The 17677-nt window shown below is 46.6% G+C and overlaps 2 protein-coding genes across 6 annotated transcripts in view; one reads left to right on the forward strand and one right to left on the reverse strand.

Annotated features, from left to right (window-relative positions):
* Nucleotides 1-17677, reverse strand: part of KYAT3 (kynurenine aminotransferase 3) — a 339825-nt gene that overhangs the window by 155729 nt on the left and 166419 nt on the right. The gene's annotated exons all lie outside the window — the stretch shown is intronic.
* The window catches only part of LRRC8D (leucine rich repeat containing 8 VRAC subunit D), a 76535-nt gene that overhangs the window by 27655 nt on the left and 31203 nt on the right, over nucleotides 1-17677 (forward strand). Inside the window, exons 1-2 of one of the 5 annotated variants that reach the window (XM_083743340.1) lie at nucleotides 4993-5196; nucleotides 5375-6346. The exons of 1 other annotated variant lie outside the window; for it this stretch is intronic. The gene's annotated coding sequence lies outside the window, so the exon portion shown is untranslated. Of the gene's footprint in view, nucleotides 1-4992; nucleotides 5197-5374; nucleotides 6352-17677 lie in introns of those variants that run through there. 3 more of the 5 variants (XM_083743343.1, XM_083743341.1, XM_083743344.1) reach the window with 3 other exon arrangements.

Raw genomic sequence — 17677 nt, forward strand, 5'->3', positions numbered from 1 at the left:
ACAACCCCAGAGTCGGTCATGACTGGACCTAATGGTCAGGGGTCCCTTTACCTTTAATTTATATGTAGTTCTCCTAGAAATATGGTTATTATGGAACAGGTACCTCCTAAGAAATTTCTGTGAAATGTGTGTGAATGTTGTGTGACTACTATAAATATTTTTTCTGGTACTGAGGAATGTTCCCTGCTGTTTTAAGCAGCAGCAGCATCTTTGTGTGTGTGTTGTGTGCGTCCACAATTAGGACCGGCAGGACATAGATGACTTCCCAAAATTGGCATAAGATTGTTGGGGGTGGCTGCCTCGCTTATTTTGTGTCAAGCTACAATACACACACGCACCCCAGCTATTTTGTGACTGGCGCCCCCACCCTCTCAAAATTAAAAATGTGATCACTGGTCCCAAAAGGTTGGCAACCTCTGCTCTACCTCCTTCCTGGCAATGAATGTATGAAAGAAGCAAGCCTTTCATTGCACAGCAATCTCTTCTTGTATGCATCATTGCATTTATCCAGATGTAAATCCCATGTTGTAATTTATGACAATAAAGCAGGCCAGCTGCCAAAGTGGAGTTTGAATGAATGCAAAAAAGGAAAGTAGCGCTTGTTGCTTGTACAAACTCAGCTGAGCAAGTTGCACACCAGCTTTGTACACATCATCATTCTAAGATTAACTCGTTTCCACATTGTTATCCTTGCTTTCCTCTGCCGCATTTGCACCTTTCTGTGCAAGCACACTAAGAAGGTACACTCAAACAATGATGGGGTTGACTCTTCCTTGAACAGTGTTAGAAATTAGCCAGGCGCATTTTGCAACTGGAGCGGGCCCAGTTGAGACCGTGTGGAGATCTCTATATGCCAGAATGACAACTGGGTAAAGCAAAATGTAACTTGGAGAAGGATCTGAAATATTTTCCTTGCAGCTTAAATTTGTTTTATTCTGGATCGTTTTATTTAATGTTTCAATGTCTTGTAAACAGCTTTGAGATTTGGTCTTTAAAATATAAAGTGGTATATAAATGAAATAATAATAATAAACCCCACTGTAAAAAAAAAAAAGGCACCTAGACATTCCATTGTGGTGACCATAAGTTTAAGGTGCCATTTGGCGATTAGGTTATACAATGGTACCTCGGGTTAAGAACTTAATTCGTTCTGGAAGTCCGTTCTTAACCTGAAACTGTTCTTAACCTGAGGTACCACTTTAGCTACACATCTGAAGAAGTGTGCATGCACACGAAAGCTCATACCTAGAACTAACTTAGTTGGTCTTTAAGGTGCTACTGGAAGGAATTTTTTTTCTTTTATTTAATTTTTTTCTTTTTTTTCTTTTGTTTTGTTTTGACTATGGCAGACCAACACGGCTACCTATCTTTACATGAGCAGATTGTGCCATTTTATTTAAAATGCATCTCTGGGTTATTTGTGGGGCCTGCCTGGTGTTTTTACATGAGTAGAATGTGTGCTTTTATTTAAAATGCATCTCTGAGTTATTTGTGGGGCATAGGAATTTGTTCATCTCCACCCATAAAGTCCAGCCCCCCACAAGGTCTGAGGGACAGTGGACTGGCCCCCTGCTGAAAAAGTTTGCTGACCCCTATCATACATGCTGTTAATACTGTTGAGTGTAAAATCCGTTTTTCATTTCGGTGGCTCCACTACTAACCAAAGAAAGGATGGATCCCTAAATTCACTTTGCATAGTTTGGGGTGTGTGTGTGTGTGTGTGCTGGAACACACTGCCAAATGAAATGCCCTGGGAAACAAAAATCTTCACAATGCTCTCTTCACATGCAAGGTGATCTTTATTGCCCTGAGGGATCTTTGGCTTGGGTCAAGCTGGATAAAGTCAGCTTCCACCCTCCCATCTGTTTACCTTGCTTTCTGTGCTGCAGTGGTGGCAATGGGAGGGTTCTCCCTGTTCCCACACCTGGCTTAGAGGCTTCAGGATAAAGGTAAAGGACCCCTGGATGGTTAAGTCAAGTTCAGACTAAGGGGTGCGGCGCTCATCTCGCTTTTTGGGCCAAGGGAGCCGGTGTTTGTCCGCAGACAGCTTTTCCAGGTCAGCATGGCCAGCATGACTAAACCGCTTCTGTGACGGAAACCAGAGTGCACAGAAACACCCTTTACCTTCCTGCCACAGCGGTACCTATTTATCTACTCACACTGGTGTGCTTTTGAACTGCTAGGTTGGCAGGAGCTGGGACAGAGCAACACTAGCTCACCCTGTTGCATGGATTTGAACCGCTGACCTTCTGATTGGCAAGCCCAAGAGACTCAGTGGTTTAGACCACAGCGCCACCTGCTCCCTTTTAGGCTTTGGGATATGCCAGTGAGTGGAGGGTGAGAGGGACACCCCTTCCTTGCTGCTGGGGTTTGGAAGCTCCCTTGGACTGCAACAGGGTCCCCTTTGGTTTGGAATGAACCAAGTTATTTTCTGAGTCTGGGTGAAAATACCTTTTCAAAGCATCGTGGTTGGGCGCGGTTTCCTCCAGGACAGGTTTCGGCCATGTACTTCTTTTAATGATGGTGTAAATCAAGAAGGCTTCTACAGCCTTTCAGGTTTAGGAGTGTTGTAGCCTAAACACCACAAGCTGCTTATTAAGTTTATTTCTCGTATACACGTACAAAGGCATACCTGTTGCAATCGCTGGGAAATACTTGGTTTATACAGCAGCAAATGCCACTGCAACCATTTGCAGTGGACCTCTTTTTGTCAAGAGAGTTTGGATAAGATGTAATATTATTATTGCATTGCGAAAACTTGCAATTATGGTGTCCAAGCGTTTGTTTATAGTGTCAGTTGTTATCGGCTTGCAGCCATTAATTAACAACTCTGTTGATTCAGTTGTTACATCAGGTCTGATTGTTCTCCCAGGTGAATGTAATCCTGTTTTTGAGACTTTCCTAATTTCATTTAATTCTGCCTGTGTTATTTCCCTTCTTATTTGCACTGTATATTGCAACAGAGTTAAAAATGAAGATATCATATCCCAGAAAACGAGGAAGCACTCAGCTTTCACTGAAGAGATGTGAAGTTCTTACATGCAAATTATCTTTGCATCTTGAAGAGTGGTTCAAATATTTTCTTTGAGTCTGGAAGATACATCACAAAGTTCTATACAGTACCTAGAATTGCTGCTGCTTTTTCAGCAGAGTTAAGGTTTGGGGATGTTTGTTGAAAAGTTAGGTTCGTATGTAGTTCATATGTGGAATCTGCATTGTGTGCTTTACAGATGCACATTTGATGTCGCTACAGGCACGCCGTTAAAAGCATTCTGTAGGGACCTGTTGCTATGTGTGGCACCTCCTTGTGATGTGCACAAAATTAAATAAACACACATATCCACTTCCCTACTGTTATGGGGTGCAATTGCGACTGTACTTGTCGTGACTGTAATGTGTATCTGCTAAGGGAGTGTGCTCCCTTTTCCCCTATCTGAAGGCAGGACAGGGGTTGAAAGCACCAGTCCTGTTCGGTGCCCCCCAGTCATGATAATTCAAGACCTTCTCTTGGGCCGCCTAGCAGTGGTGGCACCAGAAAAAATGGCGGCAGGGTTTTTACAAAAGGGGCAAAGTGTTAAGGTCTCTGAAAGAAAAGCAACAGGTTACATCAGTGCTGTCGCACCCTAAAAGGTAAAGGACCTCTGAGAGTTAAGTCCAGTCCCAGACGACTCTGGGGTTGTGGCGCTCATCTCGCTTTACAGGCCGAGGGAGCCACCTATTTATCTACTAGCACTTTTTGGCATGCTTTTGAACTGCTAGGTTGACAGGTTGATTTCAGTATTACCCATTGTGAGTGGAGAAAGAGGCTAAAAATGTGTAAAGTCACCTTCACCTTAACAGCATATTTCCAGTAAGCACCCTCTGTCTCTTCATGACATCTGACAAACAGGAAGTGTGATTGACTTGCACTGTTCCCTTGCCAGTCAGCTGAACTTCCTGTACATACCCATAACTTGCTCACAGTACTACAGGTGTGATAAGCATTAGTCTGTTAAACTGTGGGCAGCTGCTTCTGTGATCGTAGGCAGTACAGGTGGACAGGGGAGCCGGGGACAGGCTAAACTGTAGCTAGCCGTATCATAATACCAAGGCAGCCTGTATAAGGCTGCTAGTTCCCCTCCTCCTCATCTTGGTTTCCAAATTTAGCCTAGACAGGTGTGAGGCCACACCTTGGCTCCTTCAAATGTAAGTGCTAGGGAAAGCGAAGAGCCTGTGGCAGGAGCGGGGGACCAGTGGCCCTGCTGGACTCCAGTTCCCATCATCGTTGGCCACCACAGTTGGAGCTCGTGGGAATTTGAGCTCAGCAATCCCTAGAGAGCCATGGGGGTCTCCATCACCTGGCCTACAAGAAGGTGAGGAGATTTCAGGGGTGGTTGGCCTGCAAAATTCACAGTGGCCTTGGAAGGCTTCTTTTGACATTTAAATGGAAACATTTTAATATCTTCGTAAGAAATCATCGGGGCCCACCCAAAAAGTTTTGGCCTCTGAAGTGAACCCCAAAACGGTGCCTCCTGCCCTGGCCAGGGAAGAAGGGGTGAGTGAGGCATAGGAAGAGAGAAAGATCAACATTGGGATCTGCTGCCCCTCTCCCCCTATCCTGTCATCTGAGACAGTCGCCTTACCTCATGGCCCTGGGTGCAGGCACTGTCCTGAAGGAATGCATGACCCACACTATCTAGTGTACATGACACTCGCTTTGGAGCAACAGAACCATCCAGCAGGCAAGATCTGCTCAGGAGCATGGTTGCTTGCTTTGGCACAGTTTTGGAGGGGATTCCAAATTTCGGAGTTATGAATCCAGAGCCATCGGAGCTCCTGGCTGGATTGCAAGCCAAGGGGCGCGTCCCTAACGCAACTTTGGTTTTATAAAGGGTTGGTGGAGGGGGGACTCTTTGCGCACACACACACTTCTGGAAAGGGGCATGATTCCTCCCCTCTCAAGAAACTGTTACGCAAGCAGACATGCACGCTCCGGTGCGGTGTGCCTATGTAGCCGCTTCTGCAAAACCAGCAGCCGGCGTGGAGAGGGAGTTCCGCTCGCCGCAATGGGCCCCAGGCTGCTAGTTCCCGCCTCGCCGCATCTTGCAAGGTGCACTTGCCCATCCTGCCCGGGGAAACCAGTCTGAGTCTGGAGACCCGGCGAGGCAAAGCAGCGGCGCCGCCACCGACGGGAAACTTCCGAGGGCTGTGCGCAAAGTGTGTGACCGGCGCGTGCTTGGGGAGGGGGTGGCCTGAGTGGATCGCGTCGGATCGGTGCTGGGAGACGGGAGGGGGCAGATCCTTGATCCAGATTGATGGGGGGGGGGACGGAGGGAGAACCGGAGTGCAACCTGGGTTGTTGTTTTTCTCCTCTCCCCCTTTCATTTCTCCGCAGGAAGCGTTGCGCAGGGCTGCCCCGGCCTGACCCATGGCTGCGATATTCGCCCCCTTCTTTGCGGCGCGCTCCTCGCTTCTCCCCAGAAGTCTCCTGGACTGCAGCTTTTTCCAAGGCCGGGCAGCGGGGAAAAACAGGTCTCGGACGGCCCCCGTTTGCTCGACGGCGCCTGCAAACGGTGCAAGCTTCTGTCCCTTTCGCCCGCCACCTCCGGCGCTTGCAAGCAGCCTGCCATACGTGCTTTAGGTGCCAGCTCCCTGGGTGCCCAAGCACCCACAAAATTCCCCATGAAGGGGCCGGGCACCCACCAATTTTTGCTGCCAGGGCCGTGCACGCTGCATGGCGCCCGCTGCCATTGGTGGCAACTCCCTGTATGCCTGAGCACCCACAAAATTCCCCATGGGCACCCACGATCGCGGGGCCAAGTTGGCACGCCTGGCCGCCACTGCCGAGCTTGCAAAGGCGCCGCCGCGCGCGCGCACACACACGCGCGCGCCGCCCATCGGCGCGCCCCCGATGCACAGCCCGGCTCGGGAGCGGCGCGCCGTTGTCCTCCATGGGGGCTTCGCAATGAGCCTGCTTCCCCGAGACCGGCTTATTCCAGCCTGCGAGCGCCGGCTGCTGCTGCTGCTGCCGCTGCCGCCGCCGCCGCCGCCGGTCCTTTGTTCCCGCGCCCGCGCAGCCCCCCGAGGACGATGCTGCCGGCCGGGGAGGGGAATCGCGTGCAGCACCGGGGCGAACCGGCTCGGGCCGGAGGAGGGCGACCGGCGCCGAGCTGCGAGGGCCGCTTGGGAGAATAAGGAGAGCAGGCGCCGCGGCTGCCCTTTGCTCCCGCCACCCCCCAGATCGTAATCCATTTCATTTTTATTTTTATTTTCCAAAGCGTGGTGGGTGGGTACGGAGCGAGGGCCTGCCATCGCCTTAGCCACCTCTTCCCCGTCAAGCGGAGCAGAAGGAAAGACAACCCGGCAGGTTGAGTGTGTTTCTCTCTAATATTTTTTGGTGTGTGTGTGATGGTGCATTTCAAAGGAGGAGGTTTTCCGGTGCAAAGTTCTTTGAGGGTGTGGGAGGGCTCTCTTCCCCCGCTCCCTATTGCATCCTGTCCTGTTAGAGTTGCAAGAAACAAAAGCCAGCCTGACATTTATTCTAAAGCCCTTGATATTATTATTATTATTATTATTATTATTATTATTAATAATACACGTATGCCATATATCAATGGAGTTTGGTTGGAGGGGGCAGCACTATTCTGAAGGTGGAATACAGCTCCATATAAGATGCCAATAATGCCACTAACTGCAGTAAACAAGGGTCCGTGTTTTGATGCTTGCTAGGATGTTGCTGCAATGAGTGATGCCACAACAGTTCGCCTGGTCTCCTCCATTTGCAGACTTTTGCAAGCTGTCTTGTAATCTGGCAGAGCTGAGTGGCGATTGGCAAGGTGTGAGTGCTTGATATAGGTGAGCAAGGCCTGAATTGGGGGGGGGCACGGAACAAGCCCCCCACCCCCTTTCTTTGCACCTAAATAGGAATTGAGGGAAGCATCACTGGGCATGTTTTTGCCCAGGTCTGCTGTCCTGTGTTTCTCCAAACCCAGGGGTTAATTGGTGCTATTAATCTGTTTTTGTACAGAGAGCTTTTGTTTTGAGTGTGTGATGTTAGTAAACAGAACAAACAAGGAACAGATATATATGACGAGTGAGACCTCGTCGAAACGTCGCCTAGACACCCCAACTTTTACACGGGAAGACACCCGAGGACACCAGAACCTGCATTCCTGTACCCGTGAAAATCTACGAAAGCATATATATATATATATATATATATATATAAAATCCCCAATTGCATTTTAGAATAACTGATGTAAGGTTGTGTTATGAACAAACATTTCATGCTGTTTTCTCTGGAAAAACTCTTGGTGACGACAATTATTTTGGGTGGATCGGTAGTTGCTTATATAATGTTCTAGCACCAAAATAGGTTTTTACCTGAATAAAATTGTGGACATACTTTACTTGTCTTCTCTCCACTGAGTTATTTTTCCAATAACTTTCCTGGTGACAATTTTCCTTTTCTTTCGGCTATATTTTCTCATTTTTAAAATCTCACCTTATTTCTTCTCTTAAAACATTGCCCGGGATAAGTTTCCTTGTGCAGACTGTCTTGTAGCACATAAGGGTGAATGGAGATGGAGACTATTATAGCCAACTCCAAGTCTTGCAACTGTCATTTCAGCAGAAGTTAATCGGGGTGCCCATAATTGCAGATGAATCTTAAGGGCAGTGAACGTACATTTTACTGCATTTTCCCCACTGGGGGCGGGTAAAATGTTAGCTGTGGTAGTTGCAGAAGTTAACTAACAGTAAATCATTAGCAATTGTCTACCCAAGCAGCACTAGAGTGTGCAGAGAGATAGCAAAGGGTGCAACCCTATACCCAATTAAAGGTAAAAGTAAAGGTACCCCTGCCCGTACGGGCCAGTCTTGACAGACTCTGGGGTTGTGCGCCCATCTCACTTAAGAGGCCAGGGGCCAGCGCTGTCCGGAGACACTTCCGGGTCACGTGGCCAGTGTGACAAAGCTGCATCTGGCGAGCCAGAGCCGCACACGGAAACGCCGTTTACCTTCCCGCTGGTAAGCGGTCCCTATTTATCTACTTGCACCCGGGGGTGCTTTCGAACTGCTAGGTTGGCAGGCGCTGGGACCGAGCAGTGGGAGCGCACCCCGTTGCGGGGATTCGAACCACCGACCTTTCAATCGGCAAGCCCTAGGCGCTGAGGCTTTTACCCACAGCGCCACCCGCGCGCAGTAAATCCCATTGAATTTAGTGGAACTTACTTCTAGTTTTCCTCTGTGCAAGCAAGGTTTGTAGGTTGCAGTCTAGCCTGATGGACTACATTTAAAATCAGTGGGGCCTAGTTGGATTGCATTCCTTGATCTGGCAGAGTTATCAGCTTCTTTAACATCAGGGCTCCTCTGCTTTTAACAGCTAGCAGGCATTCAGAAAGTTAACTGATAGCAGGGTTGCCATTCTTTTCTAGGAAGAGCTGCTTTGATTTTTTCCCCCCACCAAAGAATCTGTTCATCACAGCCTGTCTATTTTCATCCTGTCCCCAAGAGCAACTTTAAGCTAGAGTTCCGGCTGGAACTATGGCATGCCAAACACTTCTGAAAAAGAACTCCCAGTTCCTTTTTTGTTTGTTTGTAACAAATCTTCTTAAACATCTGGAATTGTGGAAGAAAGCAGATGCCTGGCCGTACTCTGTAATTCAAGAGTGTTAAGGGTGTGTACATGGAAATTACTTTGGTCGTGGGGGGAAAATACTTAAATCTGTTTTGAGTTTTACAGTGAGTCAGGGGGCGGGGGATGACCTCTTTTGGTGGCGCGATTGCTCACATGTCAGTGAAGATAATAAACATGCCCAGTCTACTTGTGAGTAGCTTTTCAACTATAGTTATTCTACCTTTGGGGACGCGGGTTTTGCTGTGGGTTAAACCACAGAGCCTAGGACTTGCCGATCAGAAGGTCGGCGGTTCAAATCCCCACAACGGGGTGAGTTCCTGTTGCTTGGCCCCTGCTCCTGCCAACCTAGCAGTTCGAAAGCACATCAAAGTGCAAATAGATAAATAGGTACCGCTCTGGCGGGAAGGTAAACGGCATTTCCGTGCACTGCTCTGGTTCGCCAAAAGCAGCTTAGTCATGCTGGCCACATGACCCAGAAGCTGTACGCCGGCTCCCTCGGCCAATAAAGCGAGATGAGTGCCGCAACCCCAGAGTCAGTTGTGACTGGACCTAATGGTCAGGGGTCCCTTTACCTTTTTATTCTACCTTTAGCTATTTTCTATAGGAAATGAAAGACTCCAATTACTGTATCTGACCTGCAGTGTTAGAAACTGAGATTAGAAATCTAGGAGCTAAATGGCACCGTAAGCTGAGGTTGTGGGCGCAACAACGGAATTTCTAGGCACACTAGAAATAGCAAGAATACAAAGCTGAAAATGAATGAACTGCAGCTAAAAAATTATGTTCATTTTTCACATGGTCTGGTCTTGCCCCTTCCCACCCCCCTAATATTTTTTAGAGGGTCTCTTCTCCAGTCTTCGGAGAGTAGCTGGAAGTGGGGAGGCAGAAAAAGGTCTCCCTTTCCTTCTACTTCAGTTTTAATCGGAAATCCTAGGCGCAGTACTGTGCCCAGAGTGCAAAAATGGCTTGCACTAATGGAATTCCCTGTTGCAAAATGCGCCTAGGACAATGGGAGTTTCGAACACTGCTGGCCTGCCAGGACTTTCCTTGAGGACCAAACTCAACCAGGCAAGAACTGCTGCTCTGAACCAGCAGGCAGACCCACCCAAAAAGTCAATACCCTTTCTTGAGAGGAGTGCTGCTCCTTGTTTTTAACTCCTGCCTGTAGCCTGCACCTTTGAGAAGAGAGCTTTCGTGGTTTCTGTTGTTTCTGCATTGTTAAAGCAGCTCCTCCCTCTAATTTCTAAACTTTCATTTCTCCTTTCCCCCATGATCTTAGTGTTTTCTGCCTCGGTCCTGCCAATCACCACTTTGCAGACCTTTGGGCCAAAAAGCAGGATATAAATATAACACAACAAAATCATCTATGTCTCTGCTCTCCCTCCCAGTGGAGAAGGGTGCATGAAGATGGGTTGGTCAGCACCAACCTCCCCCACACTCACCCCTTCTCTCAGCTTCTGGCCCTGGAGAAGAATTTGGTGCTAGTAATAACATGGTGGGCTGCTGGGAAGATTCCTGAAGAGTGGCCAGATAAAATCTCTTCTGTGAGACTCCGTCAGAACGCAGTCAAGTCTGCTAAACTGTGGACGTCTTTTGCAAGATTAGTGAGGCCACATCAGTGGTCCTCATTGACGAATCCATCAAGTGACTGGAACTCATAGCTGTGCCATTCACGTGTCAAGTTGATAATACGAGGGCATGTAGACTAGGATTCTGAGTGATTGCAAAAGTTCTCCAGGCTGAGCCTGGAAGATCTTTAACTGGGATGGTTTTGGAGGTGTGGCTATTCACACAATGTTTAGGATACGTGTTGACCCCGGAGGGGAAAAGAAGTCTTCTCCCAATGATGTTGCTGTGATCATAAGCACCAAATGCAAATATTTCACAATGAATTTGAAAAAGCCACAGCACGTCAAAGTGCAAGTAGATAAATAGGTACCGCTCCAGTGGGAAGGTAAACGGCGTTTCCGTGCACTGCTCTGGTTCGCCAGAAGAGGCTTAGTCATGCTGGCCACATGACCCCGAAGCTGTATGCCGGCTTCCTCAGCCAATAAAGCGAGATGAGCGCTGCAACCCCAGAGTCGGTCATGACTGGACCTAATGGTCAGGGGTCCCTTTACCTTTATACCTATATAATCATGGGGGGTATACCATCTTATGCCTGCATAATCGTATGAGCTAATTCTGAATTTAATATACTGCAGTATATTGGATAGATATGCTATTTTAAGTGGAGCTAGCTATTCTAGCCCATTGGGAGTAGGACAGGTTAGAAATTCCTGCCCCCCCAAAAAAATATTAATAAGTTGGATGGTTTGAGGATTCCAGATTAATCACCATCATTATTACAATCTTCATGCCCTGGCTTGGCCTTTTAACAAGACCCTTTGGGAGTAGGGAGAGCTACGATAATCCTAAACAAAACCAGGTTTAAAGCTTTGAGCATTCTCATCTCTATAATCCCACATTTTAAAAGGCAGCTTGAGAAAAATGAAGAACAGTGGTCCATTTCTTTTCTTTTTTTTACAGCTGAAGGTAAGTAAAGAGGGAGTAGATTTAAGAGGCAGAAAAGTCGATCTTAGGGGGAGGGTAGCCGCTGAGCCGCATTCTTGTGTTCCACCTCTGAGGCTTCTTTTGTTTTCTCCAGATTTCCAGGTTTTGAAAAACGCTGCCTTTTTGTTCACAGAACCTGCAGTGAACTTTGCTGTTTCATTGGAAGCTCTGGAGATCAATTATGCGGCGTTTATTTATCTTTACTTCTTCAGCTATTGTGTGTTTTGCAGGATAAGCTCCGTCCCATAAGAACTGTTTTGAGCTTGTAGATAACAAGGCGATATTCTGGAATGTAGAGCTAGTAATTTGTACCTTTGCTGCCTTTTTACACATAGGGCAGGGAGGCTGGTTGGGAGTTCCCCTGACGGAAGCAAACCGTTGTTGTTGTTTTGTAAGTTACACCTAGGCAGGCGAGCTGGTTGTTTCTGAGAATGGCTTGGGACGTTACTGTAGGAGCACAGTCCTCTGAAATGTCTCTGCCTTCTGCTGCTTATAAACACTCGGAGGGAACACTTTGTGTGGAGGAAGCTGCTCAGGTTGTATCTGTGTGTACAGCCAGCACAACTTCCCTGTTGAGCAAGCAGCACCCTTGGTTCAATGTGGAAGCAGTGTTAGAAACTGGGCTAGAAAAGCTAGGAGCCAAATGGCTCCTGGGACCTGGGTTGGCGCCCAAACAGAATATCTAGTCGCCATTTGTGGGGGTCGGCAACACTTTTTATTTATTATTTCGATAAGCATGAACTAATACGCAATTCACGTAAGTGACACATTGTTAATATCACGTCTTTATCAGAATACATGTTTAATTTGGTGTTGACAATAAAAATATTGGTACCACACTTTAGTTTTCAAAACACTCTACTCTCTGTTGTTAAAACTCCTTAACATACTGTCTGTCCTTAACATACAGTGGTACCTCGGGTTACATACGCTTCAGGTTACAGACTCCGCTAACCCAGAAATAGTGCTTCAGGTTAAGAACTTTGGTTCGGGATGAGAACAGAAATTGTGCTCCGGCGGCACGGTGGCAGCAGGAGGCCCCATTAGCTAAAGTGGTGCTTCAGGTTAAGAACAGTTTCAGGTTAAGAACAGACCTCTGGAATGAATTAAGTGCTTAACCCGAGGTACCACTGTATATTTCAGTAATCCTTGAGTGTCAGCCAGGCACAAAAAAATGGCACCCAGACTTTGGGAGGTGCTCGTCAATGGAGAATCCTTAGGCACAAAAATGCGCCTGGCACCCTGCTAATTTCAAACGCTGTGCGGAAATGGGTCTTGTTGTGCTCCATTGTCTGGTGTGCTTCTTCAGTAACCTCCGAAGCTATTCCGAAAGGAAATGTAGTTGTAGAGTTAAATTGTGGCTTCTGACTTGGAATGCCTAATGGCTGGTACTTCTAATGGGCACTTCTGGTGGGAGAAAAGCAATAAGGCTAAGTGGGGGGGGGGGACAGCAATGTTGTATTGGCTTCTTGCCTCTTCTGTGATCTGTAGCTGGAAGTGTATGGGTATACTATAAAGGTGCTCAGCGGAGGGCAGAATTTGATCCTCGCAGGGCATATGGGTGTGTTTCAGTCGCTAGGTAGCTAACTGTCTTGTTGATGAGAAAGGTGGGTAGCCTAACTTTCTGCAGATAGTACAAGTATTGGGACTTATGCTTTACTAGTTTTTGAGGGGCACAGCATGATTTGAAGATAAGGAATGCCAGCATTAAAGGCGCTGTGGTCTAAACCACTGAGCCTCTTGGGCTTGTCGATCAGAAGGTCGGCAGTTCGAATACCCGTGATGGGGTGAGCTCCCATTGCTCGGTCCCAGCTCCTGCCAACCTAGCAGTTCAAAAGCACAACAAAAAAGTGCAAGTAGATAAATAGGTACCGCTCTGGCGGGAAGGTAAATGGCGTTTCCGTGCGCTGCTCTGGTTCGCCAGAAGCGGCTTAGTCATGCTGGCCACGTGACCCGGAAGCTGTATGCCGGCTCCCTTTGCCAGTAAAACGAGATGAGCACCGCAACCCCAGAGTCGTCTGCGATTGGACTTAACTGTCAGGGGTCCTTAACTTTACCTTTTTTAAAGCTTGTTTTGAAGTTAGCAAAAGTTGTCTATTTTTTTAAAAAAAATCAGGACAATTGACCTGTGTGACTTTCTCTGCACTGTGTGTGTGTATGCATGTGTGAATGAACTGCGGTTCATACAGAAAGCTCATTGCCTATTTCTGCCCATGGAATAAAGTAAAGACTTGCTGAATTTGAACTTGTGTGAGACAGGCAAAAAGAGAGAGAGAGAGATCATATATAGAAAACTGTCCAAACAAAGCAGAAGCTACAACGGGATGTAAATACTTTGGGTAGCAGTGAAACTGTTCTGTTTTGTCTTTCTCAAAAGGAAGGCCAGATAGCCTGCTGTTAATAGTTACGATGGTAGTATTCAGAATACCTAAGCTCTTGTTTTTGTAATTTTAAATTGTGCAGGGTTTTAGAATCTCAGTAATCCTAGCCTCAGTTACCCGTTTCCCTGAACATTTCTTTTGAGTCTTCTACCATTATAAAATACAGGCAAATGACAGCCTGCCTTCCTTCCTTCCTTCCTTCCTTCCTTCCTTCCTTCCTTCCTTCCTTCCTTCCTCTCTCTCTCTCTCTCTCTCTCTCTCTCTCTCTCTCTCTCTCTCACACACACACACACACACACACACAGATTTTACAGGTCCTGCAAGTATATATTCTGTGATGCACTGTTACAGGAAAATGATCTTTTAAAACTACTTTTAAATTTAAGACTCGTTTTAAAATCCCAAACCCAATGTATTTCTTTTCTTTGTCCGGATCATCTTATTGGAACAATTGGAGCAATTGGAACCAACAAACAAGTAGCAGATTACCTTTTTCGTTGTCAAATTTTCTCTTCCCACCCTTTTGAAAATGACAGGAAGTTTCATAAGATGTGATGCGAAGCTTGGAGAAAAACGTATTATTGGGTCAGTTACGCAAGTTTTAATGACTGTGACAGAGGCATCTTGATTATTTGCCACTCTGGCTATCCTGTCTGTCCTGTTGTTTATGTAAGTCGTGTCCTGCAATTTTATCTTATTTTTTGAAAAATATTGATTGTCTGTGTTATTTCATGCACCTAAACCATGTGCGAGTGTGATCGCAGATGATGCAGCTAGCAAAATCTACCACTGTGGTCTTTTGTGTGGCTTGGAAAAGGAATATAAAGGAAGAGAGGTGAGAATGAGTTCAGCAACAAGGTTCTTCTTTGAGCCTGACCTTAAATCTTGGAGGCCTTGTTGATTTGCAGCGTTTTCTCCTGACCCCATCCCTGGAAGCAACCTTGGCAGCGGGCTTTGCTTTGAATAGCTTATCACCGAGACAGGCTTTCATTTGCTAAAGCTACGAGAAAATAAACGTCTTCTGATTATGCAAGGGAAGTTCCCATCCCTGTCCCACAAATTAAGGCTGCCATGCTAACATGCTTATTCTAGGGAACACGCACCATTTGTACACCGTGGGATTTTCTTCTGAGTAAGCATTTAGGGGATTACGCAGTAAGTATATTAGGGTAAAACGTGCTGGCTCTGGTCCAGGTTACATGACCTAGTGGGAATCTCAAGTCTGTAATCTCATGATCATGGGTAGGAAATAAAGCTTCCACCAAGAACTCTCCCTTCCTTCTCTCATGTAGTGTTAGCAACTCAGATAAATAAGCTAGGTGCCAAATAGTTAAATAAAACCAAGGTTACAGTCGCCAGCACAGAATGTCCTTGGTTGCCACTTTGGGGCAAGATGGCTCTTGTTTTTCAAAGGATGGGCTGACTGCGATTGATTCTCAGTTAAACATCTGGCTGCTTCAGAGGACAACCTTGAGCTAGGTTAAGAGCTTTGAGGACTTAAAGAAGAAAAGTCGCTTGATCCAGGGACAGTCCACGTATATATCGGCCTATTCCGACCCGTTTTTCTTCATGGTGACTGCTCCTGCACAAGCTGTAGAGAAAAAGAAATTTGGTTCCAGAAAGTCACTCCTATTGTGCAGGTAAAATAGAACAGATAGAATTCTACAGAATGGGGGATTACTGTGTGAAAACAGTCCCGATCCAATGATCTCTAGGCATGCACCTCCAGATGGTGGAGACTTCAGGCACTATCCTGGTGCCCAGACATCTTCACTTGGTCACAGGTGGTCGAAAGCCAGGTGCAAAATGCACCTGGCTAATTTCAAACACTACAGTGGTACCTTGGGTTAAGTACTTAATTCATTCCGGAGGTCTGTTCTCAACCTGAAACTGTTCTTAACCTGAAGCACCACTTTAGCTAATGGGGCCTCCTGCTGCTGCTGCGCCTCCGGAGCATGATTTCTGTTCTCATCCTGAAGCAAAGTTCTTAACCTGAGGTACTATTTCTGGGTTAGCGGAGTCTGTAACCTGAAGCGTATGTAACCCAAGGTACTATTGTATAACGTTTTTGGTTTTATAGAAGTAATTTTTGAGTACTAGAAGGTTCCTTAAATCAAAGTTTCTTAGAATGCACATACATTTTAGACTTAAACAAAACAAAAAAATTGGGGGGAGAAGTTTGGGGGTGTGGTATGAGGAAATTGACTGTTTCTGCGTTAAGCAAACCTATAGGGATGAGGACTGAGTTGTCACAAACAACACTGTGCTCATTTTGATCCTTTTTGTTTCTTGAGCCATTTTGAAATGTGTATGCGTCTTATGGAGCGAATGCAGGCTGTGCAGCTATCCCAGAAGCCAGAACAGCAAGAGGATTGCTGCTTTCACTGCACAGCGATCCCTCTTGCTGTTCTGGCTTATGAGATTCAGAATTTTTTTTTTCTTGTTTTCCTCCTCCAGAAACTAGGTGCATCTTGTGGTCTGGTGCGTCTTATAGAGCGAAAAATACGGTAATTGTTCTAGCTTGCCTTCACTTACCCCAACCCCACTGCCCTGCTCACAGTTGCGAAGCATATTCTTATGTTATGAATGGCCGTGTCGCCATTAATAAAAAGAGGTCAGAACAGGCCAATATATATGTGGACTGTCACTGGACAGTCTTTCATCTTTAAGTCTTCAAAGCTCTTAATCTAGCTCAAGGTTGTCGCCTGAACTAGCCAGATGTTTTACTGAGAATCAATCACAGTCAGTCCATCCTTCTTTTAAAAAAAGGCTCTAGAGTCATTTTGGCCCAAATGGCAGCTAGACATTCTGTTTTGGCAGATGTAACCTTGGTTTTAGGGACGCGGGTGTCGCTGTGGGTTAAACCACAGAGCCTAGGGCTTGCTGATCAGAAGGTTGGCGGTTCAAATCCCCGCCACGGGGTGAGCTCCCGTTGCTCGGTCCCTGCTCCTGCCAACCTTGCAGTACGAAAGCACGTCAAAGTGCAAGTAGATAAATAGGTATCCCTCCAGCGGGAAGGTAAACGGCATTTCCGTGCATGGCTCTGGTTCACCAGAAGCGGCTTAGTCATGCTGGCCACATGACCGGGAAGCTGTACGCTGGCTCCCTCGGCCAGTAAAGCGAGATGAGCGCCGCAACCCCAGAGTCGTCCGCGACTGGACCTAATGATCAGGGGTCCCTTTACCTTTACCTTTAATCTTGGTTTTAAGGAGCCATTTGACCCCTAGGGGTGCTATCCATTTCCTGGACACTGCCCGGTTTTGGCCGTCAGAAACAGTGTCTGGGCAGAGCTTGCTTAAATGTCTGGGCAACCCATGTCAGAAGTGTAGATTTACTTTTTGAACAGGGCAGCCCCAGCCTAACTTATATATCTGAGTTTCTAACACTAGTTGCCTGTGAGATGACATTCTGTACAGGGTTATCTCGTCCCGCAGTTTGAAAAGTTTTCTTACCTAGTGACTAGCTGCTGTCAGAGAGCTCTGTGGGTGAGATTTTGATGTAAAAAGCAAAATGAGGTTTTTAATCTGCAAGCGGGGTTCTGTTGGCTGAAATTATTGCTGAATTAGGCACAGCCTTTCCATCTATCACCTTCCTCGAATTTTGCTTATACCCCACACAATACTGATTTAACTTGCATCCTTCTTCCAAAATGCTAGAGTTTATTTGGTAGTTAAATATTTACCTGCCTCTTAATGTGCAATTGGGGGACGTATAGGAAGATGGAATAGACTACACCGCAGAAGACTCTGCAAAAACTCCCATCCATCATTGTCCCGTGGGTTGTTTTAGTCAAAGTGTTTATGGCTCAATTAACTATTGTTTATCCAGCTGGAAGTGAGCTTTGGTCTTTCAACCACTGTGCCCCAAACGGAGAACTGTGGTTTTATATCTGTTTGCTAATCACACAAAATGATCATTTGATAAGCCGCTTTATTATGCCTGGCATGTTGCATCCAAACCACCTCTAAACGTTGCTTCGCGTTTTATGCAGTGTGGATGGGCATTTGCTTTGGCTAACTTGTAAAAAGGTGAAGTGGGGTGGGGGCAGGGAGAGAATATTCTGAAATACTAGTGGGGGAGATTCAATTGAGAGGGAGGCAGTCTTTGGGGTGTTTTTCTCTTGGTG

Source organism: Podarcis gaigeae (assembly GCF_964106915.1).
Source record: "Podarcis gaigeae genome assembly, chromosome: 6".
In the NCBI taxonomy this organism is placed as follows: domain Eukaryota; kingdom Metazoa; phylum Chordata; class Lepidosauria; order Squamata; family Lacertidae; genus Podarcis; species Podarcis gaigeae.